Source organism: Pteropus vampyrus, unplaced genomic scaffold (assembly GCF_000151845.1).
Source record: "Pteropus vampyrus isolate Shadow unplaced genomic scaffold, Pvam_2.0 Scaffold48, whole genome shotgun sequence".
Classification (NCBI taxonomy): domain Eukaryota; kingdom Metazoa; phylum Chordata; class Mammalia; order Chiroptera; family Pteropodidae; genus Pteropus; species Pteropus vampyrus.
This window is the reverse complement of record NW_011888829.1, coordinates 5,927,620-5,940,574: the sequence shown is the minus strand read 5'-3', so window position 1 is coordinate 5,940,574 and position 12,955 is coordinate 5,927,620. Positions and strand designations below refer to the sequence as shown.

At 39.3% G+C, this 12,955-nt stretch overlaps 1 protein-coding gene and 1 non-coding gene across 2 annotated transcripts in view; one reads left to right on the top strand and one right to left on the bottom strand.

Moving 5' to 3' along the window:
- The window catches only part of EXOC4 (exocyst complex component 4), a 675,009-nt gene that overhangs the window by 436,496 nt on the left and 225,558 nt on the right, over window positions 1-12,955 (top strand). The window lies entirely within an intron of this gene.
- LOC111739254 lies at window positions 682-800 on the bottom strand. The gene has a single exon (XR_002780185.1). It is a non-coding gene; the product is annotated as a 5S ribosomal RNA (ribosomal RNA).

Genomic DNA, 12,955 nt, shown 5'->3' with positions numbered 1-12,955 from the left:
TAATTGCCTTTTAAGAATCTAAAGAAGCCACACTTTTAGCATTTTGTTTGGCAGTGTTAGCAAGTCAGTGAGATGTTTTTTGTTTGTTTTGTTTTGTTTTTGTAAATATGGAAAAAGGAAGTGTTAATAATAGTAGCAGCTTCAGAGATGTTTTATATTTGGGAGCACAAAAACTGGTTTTAAGAGCTTGTATTGAACAGGTTTCTTCCTATACATTTTTTTTTTTTACCTGTCCTTTTAACAGAGACAGCCCTCTTGTTTGAACTTAGCAACTGTCCCAGATTTACCAGGTGTCTACCAGAATTCTTGTTTATAATTCCCAAGAGCAGTGTCTTTTTTATCGTTGTGGAGCAAAATAGTGTCATATGGGCTGCAGTGGCGCGGTTCAAGGACGCCTGCTGTCCTAGGTCTTTGCTGGGAGCAACTCCGGAAAACATGGTCTGGCACGATCACCGAGGGGATGGAAAGGTGTGTGCCTGTCAGCTGACAGTCCGATCTGTCCCTGCACCCTCCCCGCCTACCCTCCTCCCCGTCCCCGGCCCCGTCCCCGTCCCTGTCCCTGTCCCTGCCGGGGCACAGCCTCTTTTTTTTTTTTTTAGGCAAGACAACCCTTGGTTGACCTCACAGATTGCAAGGACTTTGTCAGCTTACCATCCCTTATTTTTATTTTTTTATTTTTTACATCTACAGCACCTGGTCTTCCTAGGTGGTCTCCCATCCAAGTACTAACCAGGCCCGACCCTGCTTAGCTTCCGAGATCAGACAGGATCGGGCTTGTTCAGGGTAGCATGGCCGTAGACCCAGCACATTCTCTTAAAGGGAGATCTAAGTGGAGCATCTCTATGGCTGTCACAACCCCTGAGAGCATGTTGATATTTTTAAAACTAAGAGTCGTTCAGTTTTGCCCCCTGAAATGCTAAGTGATTACTTGATCCTCTAAAGATTGCTGTGATTATAATATGCCTTGCTTCCTAGTGACTCCACATATGTCATCACAAAACTGGGTATATGATCTTTTATTACTCTGGAAGCATGAGACACTGGCCAGTGGGTCAGCAACACTAACGAGAGAGGCACATTGCAACTTGCGTTCCCTCCAACACTTTGGTTCTAAAAGAAAATGACATCTCTTAGATAGTATGTCTTTCTGTATAAGGGAAATATAAAATATCAAGAAGCAAAAACAACAACAACAAAACCACCTCTAAATGCAGACTTCAGAATAGTCTATGGAGAAAGCTGTTGGAAGCTGAAAACTTTGAAGGCAGTTTTAGGTTATCTGGCTGGTTTACTGGTAGCCCCGGGGCTCGCGTAGGGTTATTAAACTCTAGATTAGACCAGCTGTTTTGAGGTTCCTGGACTAACTATAAAAATAAGCTGGCTTTCTGCATGTCCTGAAATCTAAAGCTGATTTGTCCATGCTGTGGTGATGCTAGGAACAATGGGCTAGAAGTTGGTAGACCTGAGTTCGGGGCCTGGCTCTGCCACTTACTAGTTTCCTTCATCAGTCTCACTTAGTCTTTCTGGGTTTGTTTCCTTTTCTGCAAAGTACAAGAACTGAAATATCAGTGAGTGCAGAGCCCCTTTCCAATTCTAACATCTGTTGAGTCTGTCATTACGGGGGCTTTTTCCAGACAGTCGAAGACCAGCTTCCCCTATCCTGAAGCTTTTGGGAGAGCTTGATGTATCTCTAGAGAATTTGTCTTGCATGGGGCCTTCCTCACCCATTTGGGTCTCCCATGTGGGATAGCATCAACGCATTGTCGTCAGTGAGAGGCAGGGGCTTAGAACCTCAGCTCCCTATTGTGTTCTTGCCTTACTCATAGCTTTTATACTTTTAGGCAAGTTGTCTAATTTACCATTAGTTTCACCAGTTATGAAACACGAATAAACCTCCTTCCAGACAGCCCACTTAAACACACAGAAGAGCTTTTGTTGTGTCAGAATCAACCTCTTTTAATTTTAATCATCCCCTTGTGGCTTCTAATCCACACACACACACACACACACACACACACACACACACACACACACACACACTTTTTTATTGTTCCTTTGTAATCTCAGCCTAGCCTGTATGACTTTCTACTTAATTTATCTTTGGGGATGAATACAACCAAGCTGGGTCAGTATCAAAAGGCTGCCAAGGGTTGTAGCATTCTACATTCATAGTATCTTTTAAGCTTTTGCTGAGAACACGTTAGTTTCCCTAGCTCAGAGGAAGTCATTAGTTCAGAAATTATTTGCTATTTGTCAGAATGCTACATTGGGAAATGTTATATTTATACATATCTAGGTTTACTAAAATAAATGTAACCTCTGGGGGCATGCAATCATTCTAAGATCCAAACTAGTTAGATACCTGGGCCTCTAGGCTTACAAATAAGCAAAACTCCCTCCTTGGTTATATAAAATTGTTAAATTATTTCAAATCACACAAACGCACCCGTTCTTGGGACCTTGAGGGCATTGACATTAATCAAAATGATGCAAAATTCAATTAGAGATTATCTGATGCTCCCTGCATGTAGATCTCACTAGGCAAGGAGTCTCTTTTGCAGTAATCTATTGGAACAGATGAGACTCAGATCAGGCAGGCTGAAAGCTGTCAAAGGATAAGTTTCAAATCAGGGCAGAAAAATGATCCCAACATGGGAGCCTTCTTCACAGCATGATCCATAGTAGAAGTGGAGCCAGGGGCAAATCACATTTTAATGAGTCCCTTGGAACACATTCTTTTGTAGACAAAGTCCAGTTAAATGAATGCTAGGAATGATTGTCCTCAGATTAAACGTTCCCAAGACCCAGGTGCATACTACAATTGTATTGTGCGTGCAGGGAGAAGGGCCTGATTCAAAGGCTGAGGGTGTTGTGTGGAGTGTACAGAAAGACAGAAGTCTCCATAGACCTGCCCCCTGGCTGCAAGGTCACCCCCTGGTGGATTCTGCTCTGGTCACTTGTTCAGCCATTAGAATGTAGGTGACTGTGGAAACACCCAACTGTCAATGGGCATGTTTATCTCATGGGAATGTTATGAAGATTAGTAATAAAATGCCTGTAGCAATTTATGCAGTTCATAGTACTTAATGAATGAATTTTAAAGAACCTTCTCTAACTCATATCCTCTATCAGGCATATGAACCGTAATCTCCCGTTTTTAGACCCATTAGTAGAGAATTTAGAGCATCCATATTTTCATAGCATATTTAAGTCTCATTGCTCCATAGACTGCCAAGACCCTCTCTCATTGAGGATATCCAGAGACCAAGGATTGTCTATGGCTGATTGTTGGAAAGGTGGCTCATAGTCACATATCCATGTGGATTTTGATGCTTACATATGAAGCACTGCTGTGTGTGACATTGATATTAAGCCATGGCCCTGGCCATCATTCTACTTTCAGTTCCCCTAGGACATAACTGCTTTTATGCGCAATAAATTTTATATGATTCATTGTGGCAGAAGGCCAGAATGCTCATCTCATTCACCATGCCAAATACTCATCCATTTGTGCTCTTGAACTCTTGCATTTAAGTAGTGTAATAAAGTGTACATTCAGTGAACTGTGTGGAGAGTTGGTACATGGGATGATTGCATATAGATAGTTTTAAAAGTTCTAAATTATTTAAAGGGAGGAAAGTTCATATTTTGACAAACTAACAGAGATAGCTTAGTTCCTTCTTCCTTTGCTTATGATATACCGGTGATACATGTTCTCAATAACAGGCGATAATATGGATTTGGAGTTATGATGCTTTCAAACTTTGCTGAAATGCAATTTAATTGTTCTTCTATGCAATTTAATTGTTCAGACTCTCAGTTGATGTCAGTGACCATCAAGAGAAAGTTTTATGCAGTAGATGAAATGCATATTTATTTTTGCTTTGTTCTGATTTGCTTTCTTTGGGTAATTTATGAATATGCATTCTTCACACCCCTATCCTTATGTTAAACAAAGAAACAATAAAATACCTTCGAGACCAAAAGTAGTTCTGAAAAGAAGGGTTTACTCATGGCTCAGTTGAGAAGGGACCAAGTCCTGGGGCCTGCAGCCCAAACCAGCAACAGCAGAGCTCCGTGGAAAAGACGTGTCCACCGTCCTAGGATGGACGGGACTTTTTTTTTACAATGAGTTTGGGGAAGAAAGAGGTAAGTCTCTTTGAAAGAATTTACATTGGCTATAGATAAGGAACAGCGGTGCGGGGTGGATAGTCTGGAAGGGAGAAGTACTTGTTGCTTCTGCATTAGCCATGGACACTAGTTTGGAAAGTTCACGCGTAAGCAGGATGCAGTGGCATCTAATAGTTGGCTGTTCTTTCTGGATAATTGTTGAAAGAACTGCCTGGAAGTTGATTTAGAGTTTCAATATACATTTAGGAATGTGGGCAGTTTTTGTTGGTTTCAGCCCATGGCTGCTAACTGATTAACTTCCGTTGCCTCTTTTACCCTCGGGCCTGCTGTAATTTAATTTGGAACATCTCAGGATTTTTTTCTTGTCACTTATGTTCTTAAAGAATAGTAATCATTAGTTTAAAACATCCATTTTAACTATCTTTTCATTTTTAATGATAATTATGTTAATTCAAATCAATAAAAATTTTACTTATGCCATTTAATTTTTTTCTTAAATCACTTTCTCATTTGATTAACACTAAGCAAAGAAAGCTCATATTTTTTTCCCTTTATCTTCATCATCTTTTTCTTACTAGGCAAAAGGTCAAGTGCAAGTGCTTATAATGGTACATAGTAGTTACTGAACTCTAATGGTTAAGACTTCAAGAGACCATTAAGAGGACAGAAAAATGTACCTTTAATATCTAAATTTCCTCACTCTAATTGAGAAAATGCACCTTAATAACTTTTCAGTAGGTATATTGACCTTATCATTTGCCTTCTAATTTGGACCCTCAATCTTTGCCTTTCTGAGTTTTATCTCCATTTAACTTGATGATATATGGAGAATCTTGGACATCAGTATGTAGGTGATGGAGCACAGCCCTTGACCTGTTCCCTCTTCCCTTCTTCTTGCCTGAAGTCTGTCTTCCTTGTGCATGGCATTGCTGGTGGGCTCAATCAGAGAGCTGACAGCACAGGCTAGTTATAATGATGCTTTCAGATTTCTTCAGAGTCTGTAATTAAATGACATCACTAAGTCTTAAATGCATCTGCTGTGAAAGTCAGAAGGCTAAATTATCCCATTAAAGAGAGAAAAGTGTTACTTGGTGTTAAAGAATCCCAAGTTTAGTATGCTGAAGAGTTGCTTCGGGAAAGCTGTTGAAAGCCAGTTGAGCATGGAACATAGTGGGAAGTTGGGGAGGCTGGAAGGCCACGTGGTTCAGAACAAGCTGTTCAAGAATCACAGCTGCACTCGGGCTAACTTTTAAAAAAAGAAGGCATTTTAAAAAATGTGTTTTTCTTTGCCAAATCAGTTAACTGCTTGGCTGCTGGTTTTTATTCTGAACAGCTGTGCTACTTCAGGCAGCTAGCAGCAGCTACATGGCCTCAGAATAGTATATTGTAGTTGATTGGAGCACTGTTTGAGACCAGTATCACAAGTTCAGTTCTCATAAGTCCAATTAAGTTCACTAAATTAAATCACAAGTCATTATATCTTCCTTATTACTGCTTCATTGCAAAAGGGGATCTGGAAAAAGAACCTTCGTTGATGAGGCCAGAAGCGCCACCGCTAGTGGAATGATACCTTAAAACTATGTCTTCTATGTGTATTCAGATAAGAACATAATTTTTAGGATTAAGATATTATTACTTGTCGGTACAAGAAATGTTTATTTGGTCTGTGTTCCTGGTCCCTGGCACACAGCCCCTAAAATCTTTGGAATCTATGGAGTGATCTAGTGTCTTTTGTTTGCTAATGAGATGACTGGTGACTGGGTACCCTTGAACGGCTTCAGATTGGGGGCTGCTCACCAGAGAGACCAAAGCTTGATTAGAGTGTTGGCATTTTCAGCCCCTGCACTCCTTCCTCAGCCTCCTGGGAGAGGAGAGAGGCTGTAGATCAAGTTAATCACCCAGTGATTTATCAATCATGCCTACATAATGAAACAACCATAAAAAACACCTTAAGCAATAGGATTCAGAGAGCCTCCAGGTTGGTGAACACCCCAGCTTCACCAGGACAAAAGCTCCTTTGCTAGGGACCTTTCTGGACTTGGCCCTCTGTACCTCATCACCTGGCTGTTCACTTGTTCCTTTATAATATCTTTTACAATAAATTGGTAATGGTAAGTTAACTGTTTTCTTTGAGTTCTGTGAGCTGTTCTAGCAAATTATTGAATCTGAGGAGGAGAGAGTGGGAACCTGATTTATAGCTGATCAGTCAAATATGAGAGGTATGGGGCTTGTGATTGGTATCTGAAGTAGGGAGAGTTTTGTGGAACTGAGTCCTTAATTTGTGGGATCTAACACTAATTCCCACTAGTTAATGTCAGAATTTAATTGAATTGTTGGGCATCCAATTGTGTCCAGAGAGTTGGAGAATCAATTGTAGGTGTGGGAAGAAAAATCCATATATTGGGTATCAGAAGTGTGAGTAAAACCAGCTCATACTTGTACATTAATATTAATTTTTTTTCAGTTATCAGTTTGATGCTCTTTTTTAAATATAATAATAAAAGCACTTGATCAAGTCTTAGCATTTTCAGTAACTATTTTCTTTGACACTTCCGTAATACTGAGAAATTTTCTCAATAGATTTTTTTTTTATGTGTCTGGTCTATTACCTTGTATCATAATTTAAGACTTTTATATTTTGTCTACTGAGTAATGTAGGGATAGAGTGGTAAGAGAGGGGAGAACTGAGATGACTTGGACAAAAACCACCCCATACTCCTTTCTGGTTCCCTAAGAATGTACTTACCTTCTTAAAACTGCCTGGCCCCCTTTCCTTCTCGGCACCTCCGAATGCCCTTATCTCCAGTCATTAAACCAAGAGGTGAAAGGAAGAGATGGAGGAAGGAAATCGGCATATGTTCTATATTCTTTGTTTTATTTTAGAATCGCTAAAGTCTTTTTACTTCAAATCTCACCCTCTTGCCAATATATCAAATATATCAATGAAAGTTTTTTTTTCTTTTAAGTAAACGAAACCAATATCAAAAAAAATTTTTTTTTTTTTGGAAGGACAATATAGTGTCTCAAGAATCCGAGCTTTGGAAGGACACCAGAGCCGCTCTGGGGACCTCAGCAAGAGGAATCTGAGTCTTCTCTCAGTAGAGCTCCCATTACAGGACCCAAATCTCCCACTTCGGCCAGAGAGCTCTTGACACTATGCAGACCATTTAGTGCAAAGACAGGGCCATGCAGCAGAAAAAATAGCTTCAAAGAATCTATCCTTCTGGGGGTTATGGATTCTTCTTTGAGAAGGGGACTAGGTAGGCTACCCAAAAAGTGTCCATGACATTACAGAAGGTGCCAAAGCCTTTATTTTAGTTCACCAAAAAGCAGGTGTCAGAGATTTTTCTAGAACAACACCCATTCCAGAAATGTAACAAAAGCTTTCAGAGCATTTTCAGTACCTGAGAAGCTTGAAACAGTAGGTCTGGAAAGCATTTTTGTTCAGGCTTAAGACCGCATAAAGGTCTATGTGTCATTTTACATTTTGCTGACCTTTATTCAGGCGTTTGCTACTTCTTCCCCTACCCAACAAAGGCCAGATAAGATTCAATAGTGATGACCTCATCATCCTGGCTTGTAAGGACTTATGGTTTATTTATCTGCAAGAAACATATAGTTTGTTTCATATTAAATTTTCCTTTATAAGCATCCAGGCAAACAGAGAAGAAAACCCCCAAAGACCCATATTCTTTTTGCCTTGTCAAAAATGTAAAATAATAAAATTAGTTCACTAACATATATTTAGCTTCTGCTGTGCTCAGAGTATTGTGTTAGAATTATGACGAATACAAGAAAGTTGAACCAGTTTCTGAATTCAGATAGCTTACACTTTGGTTGACAACATAAGACATAAACACAGAAGTAATTACCTTTATGCTTCAAGGTTGTAAATAAATCCCAAACGATTAATGTATAAATGGAAAGTGCTTCAGACATAAAAGGAAAGATTCATGAATAACAATAATAAGTAACATTTATTGAGCATTTTCTGTCAGGTAGTATATTGAGCACTTTTTATGGGCTGTGCCATTCACTTCCTCAACATATAGTTGGTATTATAAAGTGACAAGCTCGTAGAGGTTAAATAACTTGTTCAAGGTCACATAGGTAATGACAGTATGAACTAGGCACTTTACAATACTCCTGTTCTTAATCATTATTATAAATTCTTTAGAATATACCATATTTTAGGGAATTTCTTAGAGGAAAAGGAATTATAGTCACATATATTCAAAACACTATAATTGCTACGTTCTTGGCTGGTTCTCACCCTTTCCTTTCTCACTGCTGTTGCTTTTCCTTTGCTGCTCCTCTTTGTCTGTCTCTAAATTAGAGTGTCTCAGATGCACTTTCTAGTCTCACGACTTTTAATACCAACTATACACTAATTTCTAAATTTTTATCTACACTGCCCATCTCTCCTCTCAATTCTAGACTCATATATCCAACTGCCCACTTGATCTCTCCACTTAGAATTGTATTGTTCAAAGGTCACTTCTCCCACCATAGTCCACTTAGAGATCAAGTGGGCAGTTGGATATATGAGTCTAGAATTGAGAGGAGAGATGTCTAATTGGCATCTTCAACTAGATTTGTCCAAAGTAAAACTCTTAATTTCTCCCAGACCTGTTTCTCTTACTGTCTTGATCAACTCAGTAAATGCCACCTCCATCCTTCCATTTGCTCAGACCAAAACTCTTCAGGCACCTCTTTTTTTACACCCCATACACCATGGGTTTTTGACAAATCTTGTGTGTTTTACCTTCAGACTACATTGACCCTAAACAATGCAGGGTTTAGGAGTGCTGACCCCTCTTGCAGTCAAAAAGCCAAAACTACTCACAGTCTGCTGTTGACTGGAAGCCTTACTGATAAACAGTCAGTTGATACATACTTTGTATGTTATATGTATTACCTACTGAATTCCCTCAATAAACTAAGCAAGAGAAAGAATGTTGTTAAGAAAATCATAATAGTTACAGTACTATGCATATTTATTGAAAAAAAATCTATGTATAAGTGGACCCATGCAGCTCAAACTTGTACTGTTCAAAGGTCACTTCTCCCACCATAATCTGTCATCTGCATTGTCGCAATAGCCTACTTGCTAAAGCTCTTACTGCTTTTCTTGCCCATTATACTCTGTTGTCCACATAGCAGGCAGAGTGAAACACAAGTTAGGTCACGGCACTCAATTAGTAAATTCATATTCTTTACCATGGTCTATAAAGCCAGAACCTATCCCCCACCCCCGCACCCGAACCCTCACCGTGATTTCTCAGGTGTCATGTCCTGTTACTCCGTCCTGCTTCACCCACACTGGCCTCATTGGTGTTTTTCAAGTGCATAAGACATGTTCTTCATCAGCATCTTCACTCTTGCTGTTTCCCCATCATGCAATGCTGTAGCTCCAGAAATCTGCATCACTCTTGACCTTATTCTGATCTGTGTTCAAATGTCACCTTCTCCAGGGGCTTCCTCTGACTATCCTGTGCAGAAGAGCAACCACTCATCATTTTCCATGCCCCAGTCTCCTTTATTTTACGTCATAGCTTCTGTCACTACGCGATATATGTCTGTTTCATGTCTGTCTCTCCTAACTAGAATGGAAGCTGCATTAGTCATCAGCTTTGTCTTTTGGGTCCCCAGTGCCTATGGCAATGCCTGCCACATAGTAGATACTCAACAAATATCTGTGAATTGATTAGCAATTGGATTCAACTGTTTATTCAATACTAAGTAATTCAGTCATTTTAAGCACAATGCCAAGAATCCAGTATGTTCATACTCAGCATTGACTGAAAGAGCTTGTCCCATAAAAAGTTTGCTGTGAGATCCGGTGCCTGGGCAGGTTCTGGCATTTTCACAGAGAAACTTGAAGCTGGAATATGTAATCATTTAATAAATATTTGTTAACTCCAGATTGACCACATGCTATTCTAGGCTTTCGAGAGGTTCAAAGTATAAGACAAGAGAGCTGGCATATGAGCAGCTAGCACTAGCAGTGACATTGCCTTTTTCTAATGAAGTATTGAGAAATCGTAAGGAAGTCTCTGAGAAATTCACTGCTTCCATTTAGTCACTACTCTGCGGTGATGCCGCAGAGTAGTGACTAAATGTATCTACACACCAGTACCTCCCTACATAACATCTCACCTAGTTCCTGAGATGCACATGACTTTCTTTTGGTTACTGGTTTGCAGTTAATTTGATTATTATTCATAGCAACCCATGGCCTTTTAGTTATCTTTAATGTGACTTTCAGTTTATATTTGGATTGCCTTTGTTCCCTCAGATTAAAAAAACAAAAACAAAAACAAAAACAAAACTACTTCATTAATGATTATGAATGAAAAATAAAAATATTGGACTGTAAGCTACTGAAGAGCCCAGAGGAGGATTTTTAACACATCAGAAATCAAAGGTCATCTATCAGCTGATGAATGAATAAATAAAATGTGGTATATCCATACAATGGAATGCTATTCTGCAATAAAAAGGAATGACACACAGGTACATGTTAAAACGTGGATGAACCTTGAAGATGTTATGCTAAGTGAAAGAAACCAGTCACAAAGGACCACCTATTGTACAATTCCAGAACTGGCAAATGCATAAAAACGGGAAGTAGATAAGAAGTGGCCTAGGCCTGGAGGTGGAGGGGAGTTGTAGGGTAAACAGAGAGTCACTGCTGTTGGGTACAGGGTTTCTTTATGGGGAGATGAAAATGTTCTAAAGTGAATTATGGCAACGACTGCACAACTCTGTTGACTGTACTAAAACCCACTGAATTATAAACATTAAATGGGTGAAATATATGGTGTGTGAATTATATCTTAATAAAACTAGTATATACAAAGGGAGGGAGGGAGGGAAAGAGGAAAAAAACTTCTTTATCTGAAAAGTTCTGGAACACTATGTTGAGAAAAGCATTTTCCTCGGCCTTAACGCTGTGCAGCTCTCCTCTTGGTGCCACTTTGCTGACCTTTCTTCGGTTCTATGTCACTTCTCCCTCCCCGCACCCCCTACAAAATGGCATATATTTTCCTCTTAATTTGTTTATTTTCAGAAAGCTTTCTAATATAATTTTATAGTATGTCACACTAAGAATACAGGATTACTATTTGCTGATAATACAAACCAACGCAATGTATTGGAAAGACCAGAAGAGGACTTGGTGCTAAGTCCTAGGTGCTAAGCCCAGTGTTGATCTAGGTATATCCTTGGTCAAATTACAGAACTCCAAAGCTCAGGTACTTAGCTCAGTTATAAGTTTGTGTTACCATTATAATAACTGTAGGTTTACTGATCAGTCTGTAAGTCTATCACTTGCAAAGGGAGAATGTTATTTTGGTGTCGATTGTGGGGGATAAGATTTTCTCTTTTCTATTTCAGTTTCTAAGAATACACTTGAAAGAAGTAAAAGACTTGATGCGTAAATTGTGCATTTTAACCATCACAACCATATTATACTGATTTAGTTTCTAACCCTTCATCTTAGATGTAGTCAGCGTATTGATCGTCTAGACTGAAGTGTCCCAGGACTTGCCACTTTTTCTGAATAGTGAGATCTTCAGCCCATTGACCATATAATTAGAAGGAATACATATTCTCATGTAACAAACCTGACGCCATTACTGTTAGGAGTCTCCTAAGGGAGTTGGAATCTGCCCGCAGCCTCGTAAATAATGAGCACATAGCTAATACAACCTGATCTTCCCAGCAGACATAAGAGCCAACCTACTTTACAGTCTGCAATATGGTCAGTGAATCAGTGGTTGCTGAGTGAACGGCAGTTACCCCAGCTGGAAGAGAGACAAGCTTTACAGGAGCAATAGAGCGTGCACTAGTATGTAGACAGGAAAAAGAATTTGATGAATTGATTTTCACTGGAAAAATCTGAGAGATGTCTTTACCTGAGACCGCTTAGTAGTCCTGAAGCTTTAAGCTGCTAATGAGTCTGCGCATCCCACTGGGGGCACTTACATGTTGCTAAGCACTGAGCAGGCTGAAACAAATGATGCAAAAACATAGTCGATTTCCGGGAATTATGGGTGTGATTACAGTAACAGCTCAAATTGCACCAGAGTGACAGAACTTACACAATTGGTATAAAATACATGGAAGCGATTTGCCTTTATTACAGATTCACATGTTAGGCCTATTCCTACAATTTTTATTTTATAAGTGTCCACATGCATTCCATTTGAAATAAATGGTTAAGCAAATTCTGTATATAATTTATTCCCTATTACTAGAACTAGGTTATCTTCTTTAAGATTTACAAGTAGCAAGTAACTGAAGAGACGATATCATGACTGGAATATTCTTCAGCTTCACAAAAGAAGCCTTTCCAGACTGAGGTTTGCTGGTCGAAGGTCACGTGATTGGGGGTCCTGCAGAACCTGCCTGTCAAATAAACAACATTTGTTCTCAGGCATGTGGTCCCAATAGCTTTCATAAGCATTAAACTCACTTAGCAAATAATTAGTAATCAAAAAAGGCATTTAAACTCAACTCTCTGAAGCATGGAGGAAGATGTACATTACATCAATTGAATTAAATATCTACTTTAGTTGTAGACATAATTAGGTTTCAGTAAAAGAAGACCTTTATGCAGATTAGCGAGATGTGGGAATGTTTTAATTATTGAAGTATCATTTTTATAAGGGCTGGATATCAGGGACTGGTATTGAACTATAGATCCTGTCTTCTCCACTTAGAATGGTGAGATATTAATGTTTTAGAACTAGAAGGAATTTGACAGCCGATCTCATTCGGCTGCTGACTGTTCAGAAGTCTCGGCTTCTAGAAGTCTGGG